General features: G+C 49.9%; 1 protein-coding gene across 2 annotated transcripts in view; it reads right to left on the reverse strand.

The window, feature by feature from the left end:
• CTNNBIP1 (catenin beta interacting protein 1) overlaps positions 1-22,811 on the reverse strand; it is a 48,486-nt gene extending 25,675 nt beyond the window's left edge. The window contains exons 1-2 of one of the 2 annotated variants that reach the window (XM_058552849.1): positions 22,689-22,811; positions 904-988 (exon numbers count right to left, since the gene is read on the reverse strand). The gene's annotated coding sequence lies outside the window, so the exon portion shown is untranslated. Of the gene's footprint in view, positions 1-903; positions 989-21,706; positions 21,764-22,688 lie in introns of those variants that run through there. The other variant, XM_058552851.1, reaches the window with a different exon arrangement.
• Between the last annotated feature and the right edge of the window lie 1,069 nt (positions 22,812-23,880).

Consider the following 23,880-nt stretch of genomic DNA (forward strand, 5'->3'; position numbering starts at 1 on the left):
TCCCAACCACTGGGAAGGATCCACACAAAGTGACAAATGTCGCCCGTGACCTGAGAGGCCACACTGCATTCTCTGGGAGACATCTGAGGTCATATGTAAGACATCACGCTCCTGCCAGGCTCTGCAGGGACCTAATCTCTACCAGCACATGATCTGCAGCTTTGAAGCAGTTGATCTCACTCTAGAAGAATCGGGAGGCAGTGCAGGAGGGACCTGGAGAGCAGGACGGCTGAATGTTACATGCAGCAATCAGAGCATTCTGATCAACAGCTCTGAAAGCTGGCCTCCCTTCGACAGGCATGAATGGCCCTGAACACAAACAGCCACCTGCACTCATTTTTATTTATAAACTTGAAGCTAACACTATTTGAACACCCACATTTATATAAATTGGAATTATATTTATATTTATAAATTTATAGCCAGGGTGGTCTTGCACCTGCTTGGAAAATACTGAGTAACCTCAGGCTGGGTCAGACAGCAGGGAGTCCTTTAGATACACCAGCCACCTCTGCCCCATGGGTCCCAGCACTAGTCTTTTGTCTGTTTTTTTTTTTTTAAATTGTGATATATTTTAAATGTTTACATTAAAAAAGGTACATTTACATTTGTACAATCTTTACACAGCACAAAAATACATCATATAATTGTGCAATTCATAGAGCTTACATAAAATATTAATTCAGAGACTGCACACATCCTAACAGCCTAAAAGAAACCAGCAGTCCCACAACATTCCCTGTAGGAACCCACACAGCTGAAGAAATGAGCATTATTAGGATGCTGGAAAAAGGAAACCAGATGAACTAACTCCACGGTCGGCCCGGGAGCCTATACCCAAGGCCCCTCCCCAACACTGCTCTATGGCCACAGTACCAGAAGTCCTTCCCCTGGGGTCCTTACCTGCTTCTGGAAATTAACTTCAGGCAAACAGGTGCTCAACTGTGACAGACGGGCTGTGGCCGGGGAGAAATAGGAAGGTGCGGCCCTGTGGAAACACATAACGTGGGTCATGGGAGGAGCCGGGAGGGCCCCAACGGCTGCCAGAGATTAACCTGGAGCATACGCCCCACGCTGACAGATGCAGGACCACTGACGGGAAGCTCATGGCAATGGGCTCTGCTGCAGTCCAGAAATACCTGTGTGTCTGGCCAACCCAGGGAACCTGCACCAACACCTCTGGGATGAGGTGCTGACTGCAGCAATGCTCGCCTGTCATTTCCGGCTGAAGCAGGTCACCACACACCCTCCTCCTCCCCTTGGGTTAGTCACCAAGTCCAATTGAGAGCTGTGCTCAGAGACGTCGAGGACCAGAGTGAATCACTCCAGGACAGCTGATGGGCATGTCCTGCACCTGCACGAGAAGGCGTCCCACCCACCAAACACAGCCTGACGAGCCAGGCACGGGTCCCTGGGCGCTCCACCTCCTCTGCGCTCAGATGTGCGTTATGTTTGTTGTGTGCCTGGTGAACAGCTGTAGTTGTGTATGTAAACATTAACATACACACACACAGAAACACAGTTGCAGATAATTTACAACCTACTAGCCTGACCACATGTCTACTTGCCCCAAACACACCTCTTCCAGGAATCAGAGAACACTGTCTTCTTTTCTCTTGCCTCCCCCACACAAGCTCATCGTTCGGGTCCTCTGAAGGTTAACCTGGCAGGAGTGTGACTGTGGATGGGCAGGGGGCACAGGGAGAGGCACGCAGGGGCACCAGAGAGTCTCACCCGCCCATGCAGCCCGGCCAGCTCGTCCACTGTGGTGCACAGACCTCAGAGCATCTAGTTTAAAGGTGGACTCCCAGCTCTCAGCCCTGTGCTGATGATCCAAAGGTCTGATGATAACCGTTTGAGAAATCTGTTCTGAGGGAGGTGCAGGACCAAGGGAGCTTTGAAACCCCCGTCTTCACTGATTTCTACAAAGAAAGCTGCTTATTCACCCAAGGGGCTGAGGAAAACATGTTTTACAGAGAAAGTGAGATTCTAAAAGCCTCTCCTACAGGTAGCCCTACAGGCCACTCCAACCTCTGGGTCTCTGTTCTGTGTATCCCTTCCACCAGCGGATGGCCCTGGGATGGAAGAGTGGTCACCCACCACTGCCACCCCCTCCGCCCTCAGACTACCCCTACAGGAACAGACATTTATAGCAGTTAATTGCTCTTTTATTCCTCTACATATCAAAGCACCAAAATACCAAGGAACCCTGGGGGAACTTTCCACCCAAGTCCCCACAGTCCTTCAAAAAGAGATGAAAAGAGACAACTTTCTCCCATTTCTGAGGGGCTTTAATTTCTTCAACTACCACAACAGCCAATTAGCCTCCCACTGTCTACAGGGCTCGGATCCTTCCAAGAAGCAGAGAGGAACTTCATATTCATGACTTTAAGGAGAAGGCATCAAAGGGATGCTGTGGTGTTCCCGATGGGACTGTCCAGGAACGCATGGCCAGCTGTTCTATTTGCCATTTTATGATCAGGTCAATGTTCCCAATTTACAGAGGAGGAAGCTGCGGCTCCAAGTCCCTGGGGCCCCAGACCAGCGTAAGACAGCATGCTCCAGGAGCTGGATTCTGTTTTGGTTCTGCTCTGTTGCTGATCGCTGTGCAACCTGAGGTCGGTCACTGCTCTTCTCGCCCTTCATTTCGTCATTTGTAGAAAGGAAATCATGATCTACCACGTTTCCCTCAGTGGACACAACGAGACCGGGGCTGGCTTCAGGAGCCTGAGGCCTGGGCACTGAGAAAAGCTCCACTCTTGGCTTAACGCTCTGCTGTTGCCATCTTGAAATTCTTAATAATTTTCGAAGAAGGGGCCCTGCCCCGGGCCCCACAAATTATGTAGCTGGTTTGGAATGAGAAAAAGGAGGTCACGGTGCCTCTCAAAGTGCCAAGGGCCCCATTACCTTAAGTAGACACTACATGAACTCAAGAAGGATTTACTAAAACCTTTCTAGGTGTACACAGCACCGAGTCAGGCTCAGGAGCGGCAGATACAAAAGTGGGGCTATGGTGAACATGATGTAGTCTACACAGAAATTGAAAAATAATGATGTACACCTGAAATTTATATAATGTTATAAACCAATGTTACTGCAATAAAAAAAAAAAAGTGGGGCTATGACACTGAGCCTGCCTTTCAGGAGGTGACCAAATGGCTGAGGAAACCACACTACAAAAGGCAAGTGGAAAACAATACAAAACAACACGTAACAATGAGCCAAAAAGATGTGCCAGGTTAAGATACAAACACTTCCAGAGTGCCATCCACATGTAATGTACCACACCCAGCACCTCCCCCTGAGCAGCTCAGCGGCAGGAGGAAAAAGACCCAGGGCCTTGATCCACTGTAAGAAGTGGCAGAGTAAGACGAAGTGTTTGCACTGCGAGAATATAGAGGAAGAGGAGGAACTAGCTGTCGAGGGCTCCAGGGAGTAGACACTGGAGCTGGGTCTTGAAGGATAAATAGGAGTTGGCTGGCAGAGAGCAAGGGAAAGGGACAGGGAACAGACGTTCTCCGAACAACAACTACTGAGCGTCTATTACATGTCAAGCCCTGTGCTGGGCACAGGTGAGCAAAATAGCCTTGGTCTGCTTGTGATGAAGGGCTCCCACTCAGCAGGGAAGACAGATGTTAATCAAGTCATACCCACGGAAACGCATTCTCAGACACTGTGATAAATGGCCCGAAGGGTAAACGCAAGGTGCCCTGAGGACACGCAGCTGGGAGACTGACCTAGCCCTGGGGGAAGGCATCCCCAGGAAGTGACTTCTGAGCCGTTACCTGAAGGATGAGGAGGAGCTAGGTGGGGGGCTACTTCTGTGTTCAGGGGCACACATGTGTAAAGGTCCTAAAGCAGGAAGAGCCGGGGCCTTTGGATAAACTGGAGGAAGAAGGTGTGGCTGAGGTCTTGGGAGCCAGGTGAATGGGCTCCAGGTGAGCCGGCGCTGGGCCAGGTGGGTCTCTATGAGGGTGAGCACAGGTATTCAACACTGGGGAGTCAGGTGGAGTCTGAGCTTTACAAGACCACTGTGGCTGCAGTGTGGAGAAGAGACTGGGGCAGAGCTGGAGGGCAAGTCCCCTCAGGACCAGGTGAGAGCCGGGTTTTGGCTAGGGGTGACGGAGAAGGGATGGTGAGGATGGCAGGGCTTGGGACACTTCGGCAAGTGGAAGTGCAGGCCGGGAGCAGTGTAGGAGCCGGGACTGTCACCGCGGCTGCAGGAAGGGGTGTGGCGAGGCCTGACGTGAGAGCTGCCCAGCCTGCCGGTGAAGGCCCTGAGGACACGCTGAACAGCTGGATGGGACTCCACAGGACACGGAGAAGACTACGGGGACTGGGAAGCAGAGTGGATTCATGCTTAAGACAGTCGGTAGCACTGTGAACATCTGTGAAGTGTTCCGGAGGCAGGGTCAAAACGTGGTGACCGACCAGATCTGGGAACTATCTAGGGCACTTCTGGGACACACTGTGCACTGGATGGGGTGGTGGGGTAGGGGCACTTTGGGAAGAAGGAGTAACACGAGTGAAGGTGAAGAACTGGAATCCTGGCGATGCCACTTAGCAGCCATGTGGCCTCGGCGAACATTCATTCATTCAATCAACAAATTTGTTGAGCACCTACTATGTATTGGGATACATCAGTGAAAAAACAGTCAAAAATCCCTATGTACATTCTAGTGAGAGGTGAGAACAGACAAAATAAAATAAACAAAAATTAACCAATGGGTATATAATGTAATATGGAAGAGGCAATAGGTGCTATGATAAAAAACCAAGCTGGATGAGGGGGAACAGGAGTGTGGGGTGGTCAGGTGGGCCTTCCCGCGCAAAGACATGAAGGAGGGGAGGAGTGAGCCATGGGAAGCCCAGAGCAGAGCTGGACAGAGGCCCTGGGGTGGGAGCGGGTGGGGTGTGTGTTGGAGGACCAGCAAGAAAGGCCCTGGATGGGGCAGGAAGGAAGAGAACGAGGGGAGGAGGGAGAACAGAGGAGCGCATCACAAGTGAGAACCCCACTTTGACCTGTAAGGAAGGGTAGCTACTGCGAGGCTGTGATCAGAGGCGTGGCCTGGCCTGACTTGGGTTTTAGCAGGGCCACCCTGACTCAGAGCAGAGATAGAGGGGCGAGAGTGGAAGCGGGGGGACCAATGAGGCCGTGGCAGGAATCCAGGCAAGAGGGAGGCAGCGGCAGTGGGGTGCGGGGCGGGCAGGACATCAGGAGGGCCAGCGGGCGTGGTGTGGGGCGTGACAGGAGAGGCGCATGACGGTGACTCCCAGGTTTTGGGGCTGAGTAACTGAAAGTGGGCGCTCCTATCAGCCAAGATGTGTGAGATACAAGTGAGCAGTTTTGGGGAAAGACAAGGACCTGAATTTTAGACAGCTTAGAGCCTTTCCCATCTCTAAGCCTCAGTTTCCCTATCTGTAGACACGAGTGACAACGGGACCTGCCTCAAGTGCTGGCTGTGAAGATTAAGTGAGGCAACACAGCAAGAAAGCACTAGGCACAGCGCCTGGTGCACAGCAAGTACTCAACAGATATTAGTTACTGTCACCAATGACAAGATCAGCAGGTGACATAGACAATGTAAGTAAATGATATTTTTGCTCTGGGATGAGGGGTGGGAGTAAAATTAAACAAACAATTAAGAATTCTCAGATTTAAAATACCCTACCTTCTTTTTCTCTCTTCTTCCCTCCCAGTTCACCCATCAGCCCCCAACTGGCTCCAAGGAACGATAAGGGGTGAAGAGCTATGCGGGGGCGGGGAGAACAGGACCTCATTTCCATGTTCCACGTGCTGCCCCAAATCATCGGGGGTGCCTTAAATTTATTTATTTTATTTATTTAGTGTGTTTGTGTGTGTGTGAGGAAGATCAGCCCTGAGCTAATATCCATGCCAATCCTTCTCTTTTTGCTGAGGAAGACTGGCCCTGAGCTAACATCTGTGCCCATCTTCCTCCACTTTTTATATGTGACGCCGCCACAGCATGGCCTGACAAGCGGTGCATCAGTGCGCGCCCGGGATCCGAACCCGGGCCACCAGCAGCAGAGCGTGCGCACTTAACCGCTACGCCACGGGGCCGGCCCCAGGGGATGCCTTAAAGCAGGGTCTCAACCTCGGCATTATCGACGTTTTGGACCGGATAATCCTTTGTGGTGGGGGCTGTCCTGCGTATTGCAGGGTATTTAACAGCATCCCTGGGCTCTACCCACTAGATGCCAGTAGCACCTCCCCCTAGGTTGTGACAGCCAAGAATGTCTGCAGACGTTGCCATGTGTCCCCTGGGGGGCAAAGTCACCCCCGGTTGAGAACACTGCTTTAAAGAAATAGCTGACACATACTCTGGCTTACTATTGGCCAGGCGCTATTCTTAACCCTTCACATATATGAATCATTCAGTCTTCACAACAAACATCCCTATAAGGTTTTACAAATGAGGACATGGAGACACAAAGAGGTAAAGTAACTCGCCTGTGCTCACCCAGCTAGTCTGTCCTGCTCTGTACTGGGGCAGGATTTGAACCCAGATTGTCTGGGCTCTTACCCCTACGCTATATTGCTCTCCAGTATACAAGTAAATGGATAAAAGTGCGCTCAGAGCCAGGGAGAGGGAGGCAGGACTGAGGCCTGACCTGCAGCTCTGGCTGGGAGTCCCACACCAGGCGGCACCTCAAGTTCCCTAGCGACATCAAAACTGGGACACCAGGGAGGATTTCCACAAGCTCCACACTCAGTAATTAAACTGCGACCTCCCAGACTCAGGGCCTCATGAGCAACTGCCTTAATTAATAAATTCCACCTTCCAGCCTCTGAGTCCAGAGCTGGGCTCAGCATTCCCGAACCACGCTCCACCAGCAGGGGCAAAGCAGGTCTAGTGATGCTCTGCGAGCCAGGGAGTTTGCACTATGAGGACCATTCTTAGGGGATGAGGTTGGGATAAGGAATTTGTTCTGAGGTCACCAACCCAAATTCAGACCTGATCCAAAGCTCCTTCCTGCTCCGTAAAGCCAGGCGACGTTACAGAACAACAGTGATAATTACTGTTGTTGCTAGAGCATTTTCTAAGGGCCAGGGACAATGTCAGTCACGGTGAGCATATTGTCTCATTTAATTTGAGTCCTCACAACAAGCCTGCAAGGTAGGAATTATTCCCATTTTATATATGAGACAACTGAGGCTCAGAGAAGGTAAGCAGCCTGCTCAGGGCCACGGAGCTAATAAGTGACAGAGCCTGGATCTGAAGTCATGCTTTCTCTCCATCCTATCAGCCCCTTCTCGCTCAGAAGTTGATAGAAGCATTAGCCATTTTAACTAAAACTAAAATGAAAACCCTCTTTACAGGAAAAAAGAAAGCCAGGGCCCCAAACTACTGCCAATCAGAAAATAAGATAAGGCAGCATAACAACTAAATACAGTGAATGGTCCTTGATGGGACCCAGGGAGGAGAGAGGGGAAGGAGTCACAAAGGCCATTACTGGGCAATTGGAGAAAATCTAATAGGGAGTATTTATTAGATAATAGTATCCTATCAATGTTATATGTGTTGATTGTGATGATTATATCGTGGTTATGTTGGAAAATATCCTGGTCCTTAAGAGATACAGGCTGTAGTATTTAAGGGTAAAATGTCTCAATGCTTGCAACTTACTCTCAAAGGGTTCAGGAAAAAGTGCGTGTGTGTGTGTGCGCGTGCAGAGAGAGAGACAGAGTACGTAAGCAAATACGGCAAAATGTTAACATTGGCGAATCTAGGTGAAGGCTTAGGGGTGTTCACTGTACTATTTCAACTCTTCTGTAGATTTGAAATCAAATTTAAAAGTCGAGAAAACATTAAAGAGCCGCTGGGAAATGGGGACGTGGAGAGGCCTACAGTCGCTCTCCAAAGGCCCCTCGATAGGTGTGGAGTTGTCTGTAACCCATCCTGATTGCCCCACATCTGCCAGGGCTGGCCCTCTTCGAGTGGGGTGCAGCTATGAAGCCCAAATAAAGACAGGCCCTCCTCCTCTCTGGCCGCAGGTCTGCTGGCACAGGAGTGATTCCCAACTCTCAACAATTACCCTCTGAACACCCCTACCTCAGAGCTGCGACATGCCGTCAAAGCAGTACGGTACATTCTGTTCCAGGTGTGAACCACTCGGATGAGGGCCCTTCGGTAAAGGTTCTTGAAGCACTAAAACCAAATCCACCTGACCTGATTTAAAACAGCCCAACAACAATCAGAGTGTTGCTGCCCTGCCCGGCCGTCCTGATGACCACGGGAAAGGCACCACAGAAAACCAAAGTGAGGCTGGGAAGGGGGCACCTGGAAGCACTAGGAGGGCTTTGGGGGTGCATCCTCCTGTCCACAGTGTGACTCCCCCTCAGAACAAGCCCTGAAGGCCACTCTTGCACACAGCACCTGCAGGCATGTTCCAGGACAGGCACAAACCTGCCCGGAGCCAGCTCCCTCAGGACCTGTGCGCTGGACAGGAAGCGAAAAGAAAGGGCTCTGTGATCTCGTGCAGGGGCAGGCGGTCAGATCCCAGCTGTCCACCACATTCCCTGCACACTGGTGGTTCTTAGTCGGTGCCATCTGGCAATGTCTGGAGACATTTTTGATCGTCATAACCGGGAGGGTGCTACTGGGTAGGGGCCAGGGGTGTTGCTAAACATCCTATGATACACAGGACAGCCCCCACAAGGCATTGTCCGGGCGCCGTGTCCACAGAACCGAGGGTGAGAAACCCTGCTTGGTGGTCACCTCGGAGTTACCAGTGGCACCAGGCTCCTTCAACACCTCTGGGCCTTCACGTCTGCTGGTCCCTCAGCCTAGAATGCCCTTCCCTACTTACTGTTCACTGTTCTACTGTCACCTTCTGCCCTGAAGCCTATGTCTGCACACCCGCCCAAATTTCCCCCACTCACAGCACTGCCCTGACACTGTGCCTGGGTGTCTGCGTACTGTTTCCACCTCCAAACCAGAAGTTCTCGGAGGGCAGGCCACAGGGTGGCTTTAAGGCCCTCACAGGCCCCAGGCAGCCTTATTCTCAGAGACATATTAAAATGGACTCACATCTCTCATTAAGTAGAATTCTCATAACTCATAAGCGTAGAGAGAGCTGATACATTTTTTTCAGGTCTCCAATATTTTTGTGGACCCTCGAGAAGGTGGTAGGTCATAGGCTCTGTGCTGGAGAATCCAGATGGACGAAACAGTGCTGCAGGTCACATCTGGTGCTCCATAAACAGTTAAGCGAATGAACAGATTTGAGGAGCCTGTGTTAGCTTCATTTGGGAACCATGAAGGAAGCCCCCAGCCCCAGAATGTCCTCCCCTCAGGGAATCTAAAACACCAAGGAATTGAAGGAGTCTGAATGCATATATTATATAATGTTGATGTAACTGGATTGGTATAAGACATCTGTTTAGAACTTCTGGTTTAAAACATTTATCCTATGATTTTGGCCTGATTGGTAGAAAAAGTTACCCAGACCTCGCTGTCTCTTCAAGTCCTGAATTGGGTGAAACCCAGCTTTTCACAGCTAAGGAAGAGCACCTGGCAGGCTTGCTCTGCTGGCCTCTTGCGGTTCAAGAACAATGCAAACAGGAAGGGAATGTGGAGCCGGAGGAAGTTTCCAGGCTGCACCGGGACACTCCCGATCCTGGGCTGTTGTTAGGCTCTGTAGTTCTGACCAAGGGACATGCAGGTGGTGGTTTTATCTCCACACAGTAGGGGAACAAGGACAGAAGGAGAGAAAGGCATCTTTTGACCTAATTTAAAAAAGATATTATTTTTTCTTTCCAGAGAACAGCTGGAATCTTGAAACCTGGCCAAGCCAAAGCCTGAGACCTAAGTCAGGAACCAGCGCCTACAGAATCCACCTCCGGATCTTCCTCTGATTCAGTCTAACTCGTCACCTTCGGCCTCTGGCAGGTTCCAGGGGAATGGGTCATGCAGACTCCAGAGCCCTTGTCTATTTATAAGTGGATGTAAGGGCTGGAACTCTCAGCTCTCAAGTGGGTGCAAGAAGCCCCCCACTCCTGGGCAGGAGGTCTCGCAGGCTGGATGACCTCCACCACGGGCTGAGCACCTGGCAGTGTCAAAAGCCCACCTGTGCAAGCTGATGGCAGAAGGACCCTTTTCTCTCCTGAGACTTAGATCAACATCTGAGATGCCCCCAGCATGCTGACAACCACGCCCCCCACTCCCCCGCCAAGGGAAAACTCAATTTGTATCACTGGTCAGATTTCTTAGGGACAGAGCTGAAGTCAACTTTAGGCTGGAAGGACCAGTTCCAAGCCTAATAATCCCAGGGAAGGAGCCTGGCCAGGAGGTTCCACAGACCTTGGATCACCTCCAGAGAAGGAGGCCAGAATGGAAATTTCAACCCATGGAAGCTCCGTCAACCCCGCTGCCCACAGCTATGTCAACTCTTACAGGGTCACCATTTAAAATTTTAATTAAATTGGGAAATTTAAAAGTTGTTTTTAAAGAGAAAGGGGAAAAACTGACACAGTGCTATTTATTTATCAGGAGCTGCACCAGGTCCCTTCACTCAGAGCCATACGGACATGTCCACACCACCCTCATTCTCTCAGGGACAAGCCTTGCTCTCGGAGGCAGGCCCCGGCACGGCAGGGCCCAGCCCTCCCAGCGCCCCATAGAGGCTGGCCTGTTCAAGAATCACCGCCCTCTCCAGCTCTTCTCCCTTTGCCCCTACTCTCCCTCCATCCCTCCCCTCATTAAAGTCTCCTATAATTGGTTTGAATACATGAGTTTTCTGAACGGGGTTCACTGCATCCCCCTAGAATCCCAGGACCAGGATGACCTCCAGCTTCCTGTTGGAGAATTAGGTCACTAAACCAATTGGGTCATGTGCAGGGTGAGGGCTCAGTCCCCTAGTCGCGCCCCCAGAGGCGGCAGGCTGGCAGCCTCTTGGCCTCCAGAGCCAGCGCCCTCCTCATTGCCCAGCTCTGGGGATGGCTGTCCTCAGGATCTAGCTGAGAGGCTCTAGGGATGGCCTCCTGGTTGAAATTTCTTCCTCTAAACTCTTAAGAAAATAAGTTTTACGGTTACTGCCTCCTCTTTCCTATAGACTTTCAGCATACAGATATGTGCTAATTTGCATAAAAATATAGGTAGGTTTGTTTACCTCGAAAGCATACCCATACCACTGCTACAAACTGCAAAGATTCATTACAGCCACACATCACATATGCCACACTGTTTGTTTGGATAACTGCTTCTGCCCTAATACACAGGCGGTGACCTTCCCTCTCCTTTCTCTCCAGCTACCTCTGAACAAAAAATAATCCAAGGAAGGAAGAAATCTCCCCCTAAGAGGCTGCTGAAGACTCAGTTTCCTTCCTCCCTCAATGTTTAACAAGCTGATAATCAAAATCAAAAATATTTTAGAAAAGGACAACTCCAGAATCTACATGCATTTATTCCATTAACTCGCTGGGGGAAGTAGCATGAAGATGAGAACTCCTGATGGGTCACAGAACTTGTCCAGTCTGAAGCCAAGGACGGTGGTGGCTGGAGGTGAGGTGAGGGATGATCAGAGAAAATATACATGCTCGGAGGAGATAGGAAAACACAGCGTCTAATACAGCAGGAATCTACCCACGGTCACCCAGAGGGTTTGCTCAGGGCTGGGGCCACTGTGGAAAAGCTCAGAAGAGTGGACAGAAACGGACTGGAGGCTGCAGGAGCCCGTGTGAGGGCTCTAAGAAAGAAACTGTCCCCATTCCCAATGGGTGTAGGCATAAACACCCAGACTAGGCACACCCAGATAATCCAGTTCAGGAGCCAAATCCCCATCACCCGTTTGTAATGACATCTCCCATTCCCAAAGCCACGAAATCATTAGTCACCAAGCTACGGAAAGGGAGCAGAAGCTCCTGGCAAAGCTGGCCTGTTAGCGCTCCCCTGGCAAAAAGACTCCTGCTTTCACAGGCCAGCTACTCACCCAAGACTGTCACATTTCATAAAAAGGAACCCAGGAGTCTTTACAAGCCCATATCCACAGAATGCAAGCAGAACCTGACCTCTCAAAAACTCTCAGCTGAGAGGAAAAAGCTTATATCAAAGTTCTCTGAGAGAGAGGTTAATTACACTACATTTTAGTTTGATGGTATTCCTGAGCATCAAGACTTTGTTTAAATCTCAGAGAACTAAACTTCCTTACAAATTTACTTGGAGCACAGAACACAGTGTTAAAACAAAACAAAACAAAAGTACAGGCACCAATGCACACCAGTTCTTACCCTCTTCTAGAAAAGTCATGTAAGTCTGCCAGAAAGATACGCAGTCATAAAAACTTCCAAGTCCAAAAAAGAATAACTTGCCCAAAAAAGAAGTTCCTAAGGGAAAGGGAAACAGATGACTGTAAGTTGTAAAAGAAGGGGAAAGAAACCAGAAATCCAGGACAATAACCCAGAAGGGCCAGGTGAAGCCGAGGGGACTGCAACCGAAATAAATTCCAGACGCAATAAGGTCGGTTTTTTCTCCTCACCTTTTTATTTTGAAAAATGTCAAAGCTGCAGAAAATCTGACAGAATAGTACAAGGACATCCCAATATCCTGTCCCTAGAGTCACAACTGTTAACATTTTGCCACACTCGTCTCAGACCTCTCCACATTGTGGGGTATGGGAGTACGGATGCTGCCTTTATCCTGAGACATTTGAAAGTAAATGCAGATATCACGGCACTTTGCTCAATTCTCCTCACGCTTCTCCTAAGGCTATTCTCCTACATAACCACAATACTATTTTCACCCCCAAGGAACTTAATAATGACCCAGTGGTGTTATTCTCTGATGTACAGCCCATATCCAAATTTCCCCAACCCCTCGCCCCTGACTTTGGCCGTTACTAGTTTTTAATCCAGGATCTAATCGAGGATCTCAATTGCATTTGGTTCCCATGCTCTTTCATCTCCTTTGGCCTAGAAGTGTTCACCAGCTTTTCTGTTTATCATGACATTAACATTTTTAGAGTCCAGGACTGTTGTTTTTAGGATATTCCACAATCTGGAATTTTCCAATTGTTGCTTAGAATTAGAGTAAGGTTAAACATTTTAGCAAGAAACTATCATAGCTGATGTTGTCAACGTCCCCCTGGAGGCACACACACAATGCCAGTTTGCCCCATTTCTGGTGATGCCGGGTTTGAACCCTTGGTTATGGAGCAAAGTTTTAAATGTATAAAATAGAGAGTAAGTATATTAGAAGAAAACAGTGAGAGAACAAAACAATACAAAATGAAACCTAGAAGTTATAAAAGAAAAGATTTAAAAATCTGATTAGATAAAAATCACAACTCTCTGCATGGAAAAAACAATATAATCAAAAGAACAATGACAAATTGTGAAAATATATGTAACATATATCACACTCATAGGACAAACTTCCATAATATATAAAGAACACTTATAGATCAATAGGAAAAAGACTGCCAACCCAAGAAAGAAATGGGCAAACAATAGATTGTTCATAAATGGCTCTTAAAAATATGAAATGATGCTCTATTACCTCATAAGGAAAATGCAAATTAAAATTATAATGATATACCACTCTTCATCTATCAGATTAGCAACAATCAAAAAGTTTGATGACTTCTGCCAAGGTATGGGGGAAACAAGTATTCTTGTACAATTTTAGTGGGCATATAAAAGGCTACCATCTCCATGGAGGGCAATTTGGCAATACTTAAAATTTAAACAGCTTTAGCAACTCAGCCTGTAGGAATTTATCCTATAGATACACTTACACAAATGCACAAAAATATACGTAGACGAATATTCCTTGTTAAACTCATAAAAGACAGAAAACTTAAATGCTCACCAATAGGGGACTGGTTAAAAAAAATTAAAATATAACCAATGAAAAGAATGCCATGGAACCATTAAAACGAGTGAGGTAGTTCTAAATGACCTTAGACAAGTAACTTAACCTCTCTTTGCCTCAGTTTACTCATCCGCAAACCATAGATAGTAACAGTACTTAGTTCAGAGGGTTGTTGTGAGGAGTAAATGAGTTAACACTTGCAACAACACCAGGCACCCAGGAAATGCTCAAGAAGTATTAGCCCAGCAACGACGATGATGGTGATAATGGTGGTATGGAATGAGTTCCAGTAGTTATTGTGAAGGGAAAAAGTAAGGTGCAGAACGCTGTGTATTACAGTGGGAAAAAAAATAGCATGTCAGGCGTCTGTGTGGTCACACGTGTGCATGATGCACTTGTACATATGTAGAATGTCTCTGGTTAAGGTACACAAGATGTTGGCCAACAGTGGTCTCTTTCGGGGCTGAGAATCCAGGGAGGGAGGAAAACTTAGTTTTCACCATATAGACTTTGAATTCTATATTATGTATAAATTACCTACTCCAATAATAATAACGATATTTTTTAAAGGAAGTAGAATGGAGTCAGAAGATGAGAATGAATAAAAGATCTTCCTCTGGGTGGTCCGGCCAGTTCAGTGCAGTGCCTGATGTTGCGCATTCAAGCTCTGCCATCATCGCTCACAGGCCTAAGAAACGTCTTCTCTTCCTAGGAGACAGGAAGTGAGGGTGGGTAGCCAACACCTAGAGCAAGTGTGAGGTGATGGGCACATGCTGCCTCCCAGGGGGCAGTGGCAGCTTCACCCCAGGAGGGAGGAAGGACTCTGCACTTGTTCTGGATGACTCTGCTCCACCTTGTCCCACCATAAACTCCGGAAGGCTGCTCAGTGCAGGAAAATAGAGCCAGAGCCCTGGAGAGACACCCCCACAGCCGGCACGCACACCTGTAAGCCCCACCATGTCCTCCTAAAAATCACCAACACCCCATCTTCCCGTAACTCCAGTAATCGCCTGAAGGAATGCCATATGCCCTATGAGGCCACTGAGCAGTGCCAACAGCAGGGACGGACACGGGGGCGGAGGGTACCCTCTGCCTCTGTCGGGAAGCCAAGTGTGGAGCACAGTCAGGAACGGCACTCACACAGGTCTGAGATCACAGCCTGGCCAGAGCTGACCTTGACAGTTTCCCTACCACCTTTTGCTCTCTCCTTTGTAAATAAGATTGGATCACTCAGGGCTCAGAACGACCACTTCACCACCTTAAAATCCTCAAGTCATTTTGGCAGTACTCACAGCTTCACATATTTAAATAAATCCTCCTTCCCTACACACACAAGAGAAACATAAAATTACAAATGGAAAATCATTCAAATGTCCTCTACCTGGAGAGAATAGAAGAAACCTAGAGGGTCCAAATCACATTTTAGCTCATATTCCTGCAGTAGAAAAACATTCTTCAAGGACAAGGGTCAGGATGGTCTGTCGGAAGCCAGGGCTGCCTGGGGCAGGAGGCTGTGAGGCCTTGCTCTGGGCAGGGAGGTCAAGGCTAACCCATCTCCTTGGAAACTGGGTCTCTGGTGCCTGGTGATTTAGCAGGAAGAACAAGGGCGGAGCCCACATTGTGAAAGGTATTTGAATCAGGCCCCACAAGGGACCCTGATCACCCCAGGAAGCCCCGCCTGCAGAATCCAGGACTGCAGATGACAAGGCCGTAACTTCATCTGTGTCGGGGTTGTTATTCAGTTCAGGGACTCGGACCACAGGATTCCAACAGCAGGAAATATGTGGGCTGGATACTCAGGAGACATTAAGGCCTGAAAAAACCTTAATTGGAGCTGGTCTCCAAAAGCCTCCCACCCAGCTCTCCACGTGGGAGAGGATATGGAAGTGGGTCACGTTCTCCCAGCTGAACCGGTGTTACTGTGGCCTCCAACCACACTTGAGGAAGCCGAGGGGCACGGAGTGACCTGGTCTCCTTGCTGGGCCAGCCATTTCCTCCTGATCAGATGCTGAATTGTTCTGGGGCCCCCAGATTGAAGGGGCAGCTGATTAGCACCAGGAAGGCTACACACAGCGACATGTCAGGGGCTGAGGAAAGTAACACCACCCAGGAGTCTACCACGCTGTCCTGGCACCCTCCTCACACTCCGAATGTGGGCAGACGCCTCTGCCAGTCCTTCACCCTCTGCACCCCAGCCCTGGCTGGAGGGAGAGAGGAAGAACACCGTGTGCTTTTGCATGAACTGCCGGGCCTCCCTGACCTCGCTCTTTGAAGAGATCCCGAGGCAGGTGCTGGGCAGACTAGGGGAAGAAAGATCCCTCCCCCACCCCATTCTGCACATACTGACCCCAAATGGGGGCTCGAGGACACAGGTGTCCCAGGTATCAGTTCCTTCAGGAACCCTGTGGGCATGCCAGAGAGCACGGAGCAGCTAGCCCCACAGCCCGCCTGCCTCCATATGCCTGCTTTCCCAAGTTGGCAGAGGGAGACCTGCCAGAAGGGAGAGAATTCGGGAGAGACAACGTGTGGCGGTCATTTCATAAGAAAGGCCCTGGATTGGTAGCATAACTTGAAAAAACTTCGGAAAGAGCCCACCACCATGATCATTCCTCCCTGACTTGAACCCAAGTAACAAAGGGTTAAGGCTTTAAGTGGAAAGGGAGTTCTTACTGACGGGGGGGGGGGGGGGGGGGGGGGGGGGGGGGGGGGGGGGGGCTGCCAAGGTGCTAATTGTTTCTCAAGATGCCCACACCAAGTGCAGCTTTTGTTAAGTGTGACACAGAAGGGCTCTAATCTATTAACTCTTCCTTTGCTCTTCTGGGAAGCCAAACACAGCCCTCTACCTTAAGGCCCACCCAGGCCAGGTACCCATGGGGGCCAACATGTGCATCTGGAAATTACATCCTGACCCTCCCGGAGAGTTCACAACACTCATCAACATGTTCTTTCTTTATTCACATGACTCCAACTAGATAATAAGCCTCTTGGCCTAGACTATAAGGAAGAACTATTTTTACCCTGCTCACCATAGTATTCCCTGCCTACCATGAGGCCCAGATCATAACAAAAGCTCAGTAAATATTTATTAATTGAATTAATGAATCATTAGAAGAAAGGAAGGATGGAAGGAAGGACGAATGGAAAACAGCCATCACTTCTTGGTCTCTCTGTGTTCCTGGCTTATATTATAAAGACATTATAGCCAGGATTAGAAACCAAGCCCTTAAAGCCCCTCTAAGGCCCTGCCATCAGTGGTCCCCAATCATGTTATGATGCACAGTATACACACAGAAGCTTATACAGTACAACATGACCATGGAAAACAGAGAGGCACTCAGGAGCCTCACTCCTTAAGAAACTTCAGAAGCAGAAAAATGATGTTTTGGTCCAGCTATGCCCGCACTGAAGGACACCTTTCCCTCTGTGGACTGTTGTCTTCCCCTTTTAACAAGGCTTCGAGGAGGATCAGGGCATAATAGGTCTTTAATAACCCAGTATAACAGCAGTTGGTGCTCAGCGCCCTTTCATGAAGTTCAAAAGCACTTTGGCTCCAACATCATAATGTCCCCAGGAGCTCTGATGGTATAAGTATCATTATCCCCATTTATAGTTGGGGAAAGTAAGGCAAAGGGAGGTTAATTAGCTTGCCCAAGGTCAGATGAGACAGAGAAAGGGCGTAGGATTCAAGCTCTTTACAGCAGCCAGTGAACTAACTGTGGCCACCCTAACAATGTCACCCACGCTGGGCTTAAGGGAGATTTTTTTCTTCTCTATTGCTTCTGCTCAGAAGCAGTACCTAATACGGTGCTCAGAGCTTGGGCTTGGGAGCCATACTGCCTGGGTTTGAATTCTGACACTGTTTGTGACAGGCCTGACCTCAAACTTTTCCAGGCCTCAGCTTCTTAATAGTAATATAATAGTAAAATAGTAATAATGGTACACATCTGAGAAACTACAGTGAGGATTAAATGAGACAACGTATGTAAAATGCCACTATCATTCATATTCTCATTTTCTAAATGAGCACATATTACTCTCATGATAAAAAAAACAATTACCTGAGAAAAAGGTTGCACCCACTCTGGGTTTAGTTTTTACAAGGCTACAGATGACATATGACTAACAGGCATTTTGGATTCCGCCAATGAAATGCCCCAGCACCCTGAAAGTGACTTGCAGCACAAAAGTTCTATTTGATTTCCACTAACTAGTGTTGGCCTCTCAAGATTAGCAGAGCAAGTGGTATCATGGACACTAACTGGCAAGTGGACGCCTGAGTGAGGATTTGAGAAGCCAGTCAACTGCACCCAGTCTATACAGGCCCGCTCTGGATCCCTGGAGAGCTGAGCCCCTGGGTTTGAAACACCATTTCTCTGAGTGCTCTGCTGAGCTTCCCAACTCTGCTCAGCCCAGACCAAAGAGAACCAATGCTTTCTAGGTACCACCATGTTCCTGATCACGCAGGAGGTGTTCAGAGCGGATGGTGTAGCCTGACCCTCTATAGAGAGTCTGGTGATACTTAGCAGAAGAGTGGAAGAGAAGTGAAGGTGGGGTGGAGGAGGAAAGCTGCCCAGTCAATCCTGGCATACTCCCAACAAGGACACTGTGACATATATGTGTGTGGGTGTCCTTGACGCACATATGAAGAACAGCAGCAAAACTCCAAGGTTATTCCAGAGTTACTGCCAAGATAAGAAGCTTTAATACATGCAGAGAGGAGCAGAGAACATAGGACACGCCACTGCACAGGACAAGTTGCTAAAAGCTGGCAATGCTCATTCATTCATGAAACACTTACTGATTACCTACGTACTCAGGGAGAAAAGACGCCTCAATGGAATCTACAGGACACACAGACACACACAACTGGACCTTCGTCAACATAGCCAATGGCGCCCATGCCTCCTGGGTACCCAGGCCAGAGAAATGAGGAACCTGACGGGAATAAAGTCAACACTGCTGGCCTCCAAAAGCCATCCCAGGACAAGGAGAGCCCACTCACTGCTCTTCCTAGTGTCTTGCTCTTTCTCCTAGGATGGACCCCCAGGAAATGTTCCCATGCAGTGACTTCCCACTGTTCAGAACTGACGAGTAAAATCCAAACTCACTACGACCACAGATCCAGCCCCTGCCATCTCCTCGCTCACCACACTCCAGCCCCACTGAGCTTATTGCTCCTGCTCTTGCTCTCCTCCCTGCCCATCATCCGGGTCTCCATTCAAAAGCTACCTCTTGGGCCGGCCTGTGGCTTAGCGGTTAAGTGTGCGTGCTCCGCTACTGGCGGCCCTGGTTCGGATCCCGGGCGCGCACTGACGCATCCCTCCTCCGGCCATGCTGAGGCCGCGTCCCACATACAGCAACTAGAAGGATGTGCAACTATGATGTACAACTATGTACTGGGGTTTTGGGGAAAAAAAGGAGGAGGAGGATTGGCAATAGATATTAGCTCAGAGCTGGTCTTCCTCAGCAAAAAAGAGGAGGGTTAGCACAGATGTTAGCTCAGGGCTGATCTCCCTCACCAAAAAAAAAAAAAAATAATAATAACAAAAGCTACCTCCTCAGAGCCAGCTAAAGTTATGACCCTAACCTTCATCCCAGTCAGTCTCCATCTCATTGCTCTGTTTTATTCTCTCTCTTTTCACCATCCTATGCTATTTTCTTCACTTGTTTACTGCCTGTCTCTCCCACTAGAATACAAACTTCATTAGACCAGATATCTTGGCGATCTTGTTCTTGCTACATCCTCAGCACCTACAACAGTGCCTGGCACAGAGTAGGTGTTCAGTAAGTCATTCAGTTTAACAAATACGGTGTGCCTACAAAGTTTAGGTACTGGACTATAATATTAGACTGAAAAAAAAAGGACAAAATCTACACTCTCAAAGAGCTTAAATTCCGGTGAGTGATAAGAAGCAGATAAATAAATAATGGTGAAATCATAGCTACTACTTCAACCAGGCACGTACTAAATGCTCGGTGCTCTTCTAAGCATCTAATAAGTATTACTTAACTTAATCCTCCCAACAACTGAGGCATGGAGAGGTTAAGTTACTTGCTGAAGGTCACGCAGCTCATAATGGCAGAACCAAGATCCAAACCCAGATAGTCTTGGTACGAAGTCCATGCTCTGATTAAGAGCTACACTTCATATTTGCTGAGTGTCGAATAACTCCTCGGTCAGCACCCTCAGCAGCTGTTCCCTGCAGGCAGGGCTGGAGAGAGCGCAGACCCATCAAGGAAGGGCTGCCCTGTTCTGCGAGCTCAGTGAGATAGACTGCCGGGTTTACCACTGAGCTGCACCCTGGATGAGGAGTCTGCAAGGGAGTGTGGTCGGATAAAAAGAAAGGGACAGGGACAGGACTCCTGGGTTCTAGTTTTAGGTGCTGTGAGACACTCAGGCAGGTCATCTGATATTTGATGAGTTTACTTTTTGTGCAGGACACTGATCTAAACACTGTGAGGGATGCAAAGATGAATCCAATGGAGGCTCTGGCCGCAGAAAGCCTGGAGTCATGCACATATACACGGAGCTGAAACAGAGGTAGAAAGTGGCAGGTGCCATAAGAAAACGTACAAACTGCTGTAGGATTTCAAAAGAGTTACTGAGCCTTTAGGGTCACAGGTGCCCAACCATAAAAGAGGGGACTGGCCTATGTAAACCCCAAGATCCTCTAGTTCTGACAGCATAGATTTGCAGCAGCATGGAGATCAAGCTTTATTCTGGTTAATGCTTCAAGTTCATGGCCACTGAGTTGTCTTCCCACTTACCATAAGAACAGTCCCAATTTCTTTGGGCAACATCTTACAGCAGAGGCAGGACAATAATGCTCTCATTTAAATAATGCAGCCGGATGTGGGAATGAAGCCCAGTGTATTCTGCTCTCCTCCACTTCTAACTGGTTTTTAAACCCACAAACCCTCTTCCATCAAGGAGGGGGATAACCCTTCTGTGAGCACGTTGTTATAACATGGAGAATGCTCCCTATTCACCTTGTTCATGTCTGTATCCTAGAGTCAAGCACAGTACCTGGCTCACTGAATGAGGTTTGCAGAGCTAAGCCCGAGCATAGTCAGGTCTAGAAATTCTCTGCTAGATATATAAATCTCAGTCGGTGCTCCCCGAAGTTTTGCTTTACAGATCTCAGACTCCCCCAGGGGGAGCAGACTGGTTCCACCTCTTCACTGGTACTGCTACCACCTTGGTCCCCCAAGCCACCACCATCTTTTGCCTGGCAGCTGCAATAGTCTGTCTCCCAACTGGCATCCCTGCTTCTACCTTTGCTCCTTATAATCCAGTCTCTATACAGTGGCCAGAATGATCTTTTAAAACATAAATCAGATCTTATCACCTTTCTGCTTAAAATCCTCCAATGGCTTCTAACTGCACTTGGAATAAAATCCAAACTGGTCCTTCCCACTTTTATAGCACTTACCACTGCTGAACTTACTTTGTCTGCTTATCTGTTTACTCCCTCCTCTTTAGAATGTCAGCTCCAGGAGGACAGGGGCTGTGTCTGTCTTCACCACTGAAGCCCTGGTGCCTGCAATAGTGCCTGCCACATAGTAAGCTCCCCCTAATGAATGGATAAATCTCCATCCCATAGAGGCAACACGTACTTACAAGGACCACTAACCCCACCAGGAAACCATGAATGACACACTGACATTTAACAGCCGGCACCTTTATTTATGATTCACAGTCCTGCTTTAAATCAGAGGAAACTTGGTATCTCTGGACATGTTAAGTGAGATCAGTATCACTTAGGGTCTAAAGCTAGGAACCAGAGCCCAGTGGTTGCAGTAGGGAGCTAAGAACAAAGGCACTTGAGAACAGAACCTCAGGACAAACTCTGACTTGCCTCCAGGACCCTTACCGTCACACCCTGTGCCTCAATTTACTCAGCGGTCGGCCAGGCACACTTCCCTAAGTTCTGTGAGTGACAAGAGACAAAATAATTAATAGTTATAGCATACTTAGATCCTCAGATAGCAGGTGCTGCAAGCCACACATCTTATTATTCATAAAACTCTTGATTTGCTGCCAACACAGGCCTCCTCAGCCTTCCCAGGGGCTAGCCTGACAGCAGGTACTGCTCAGACAAGTTCAGCACACAAGAAGAGGGAGGCATGTGGGGCCTCACAGAGGTTGGCTGTCCAGACCTATGTGTCTTGGTTACCAGGTTCGAGAAAAAGTAAGGTGGCTGGGGTGCAGGTGATGAAAAGGTGAGAAGTGTGGTTTGGGGCTCTGAGTGGTTAATTTTGCAGGCTCACGTATACACGCCCGCCATACAAGTGAGAGATGTGCCTACAGTGAGTACCTTCCAGGAACACTCACCGGGAGAGGGGGAATGGGGAGACGACAGTTCAATCAAACTAGAGAGAGGAAGGGCGGCCGAGTGGCCAGACCTTAGCAGCATTTAGTTTGGGGAAATATGGAGGGGCACTATACAGAGGGTCAGGATGCTGAGAGTGGGCGTAGGTGAGAGAAGAGACAAGAGGGCACGGGACCTGGAGTGCTGACAGACGATGACAACCACGCCGACGCGGGGGGGTGAGCCACAGAGTGGGTGGCCCGGACACCTGTGGAGGCGACCCCAGGACGAAGGTGAGGACGGCTGGAGGGTGGTCTGCGGTGGGGCCGGGGGCGGCGAGCAGCGGGAGGCAGCGGCGGCCAGGCGGGGCGACGAGGCCCGGCCCAGACCAGGGCGCCGCGCCGGGGGCCCGGCCGGTGGTCCCAGCGAGGTCGGGGGCGCCCTCCGCGGCCCCTCCCCGGGAGACAAAGGGCCGGCGGCTCCCCCGAGCCCCGGCGCGGCGCGGGCTCGGACGCTGCGGGCGCGGGCCGGCCTCGGCGCTTACCTGGGCCGCCCGACCCGGCCGGGCCGGCGGGGCTGCGGGTCCGTGCGCGGCGCGCGGCGGCCTGTTCCGGGGCGCGCTCAGCCCGAGCAGCCGCGGCGGCAGCAGCAGCAGCGGGAGCGGCCGCCTCAGCCTCCGCCTCAGCCTCCGCCTCCCGCTCCGTGAGTCACCGCGGCGGGGAGGGAGGGAGGCGCCAGGCCGCCGGAGGAGGGACCGGCGGAGGGGGCGGCATCTGGCTCCGCGCGGGCGGCGGAGGCGCGGCCACGGCAACGCCCCGGGGTGGGGGGACCGCAGAGGTCCGGGCGCCGGGGCGGGGCCTGTGGGTGGGGCGGGGCCTGGGACGCCTGGGGACTCTCATTGGTTAGATCGGCTCGTGGGGCGGGGCTTCCAACTGCGGGGAGGGCACTGCGGGCAGCGCGGAGACGCTCATTGGGCGTCTCTGGCGGAGGCCGGGCGGGGGCCGGGGGCGGGGCCACGAGATATGCGGTGGAACAGGGTCGCGGATAGGGGCCGAGCCGCTATCAGAGCAAAGGGGTGGAGCTGGGTCGGGGGTGGGCAGGGGAGGAGGGGCGGGGGCTCGGAGGAGGAGGAGGACTGAGGGCGGGGCCCGAGCTAAGGATGGAGCTGGCGCTGCGGTAAAGCGACTCTGCCTGTCCCTAGCTGCTCCAGGAGCACAGTGATCCCATAAAAATAATGGCCTCTCCCACACATGGGTCTGTGTTTAAAAACGGAAGCGGCCAGACGGGGCGGAATCCTCGGTGAGGCCGGTTTACCCAGGACTCCTGAAAAATCTGAAATGGACAAGGTTGCAAAACATTTAGAGGCGTGGTCTTCCTGCGTGGTGGAGCTGGGAACATTGCTACCTTTGAAGCAGCTCTTGAATTGGGGGCCTGTCTAATCTGGGATCCAAGGAGCCCAGAGGCCGAGGGATGGGCCTCCGTGGGTCCGTTAAACTTAGAATATCGTGGGTATTGGTAGTGAGTACATTTTTCTGGGGAGAAGAGGCCCAAGATTAAAATGTTTCTATGGAAAGTCTGACTCTATCTGCTATCAGGCTCTCTCTGGACAGAGTACAGGGAGAAACAGCCTATTGTAGACAAAATGGGAATTGCTTTGAACACCCACCTTCCCTTTTAAAGAGACGCATGTCTTTAAGTGTGGTCTCATCTTCAGTATTTTAACTTAACAGTTACAT

Source organism: Diceros bicornis, chromosome 13, assembly GCF_020826845.1.
Source record: "Diceros bicornis minor isolate mBicDic1 chromosome 13, mDicBic1.mat.cur, whole genome shotgun sequence".
In the NCBI taxonomy this organism is placed as follows: Eukaryota; Metazoa; Chordata; class Mammalia; order Perissodactyla; family Rhinocerotidae; genus Diceros; species Diceros bicornis.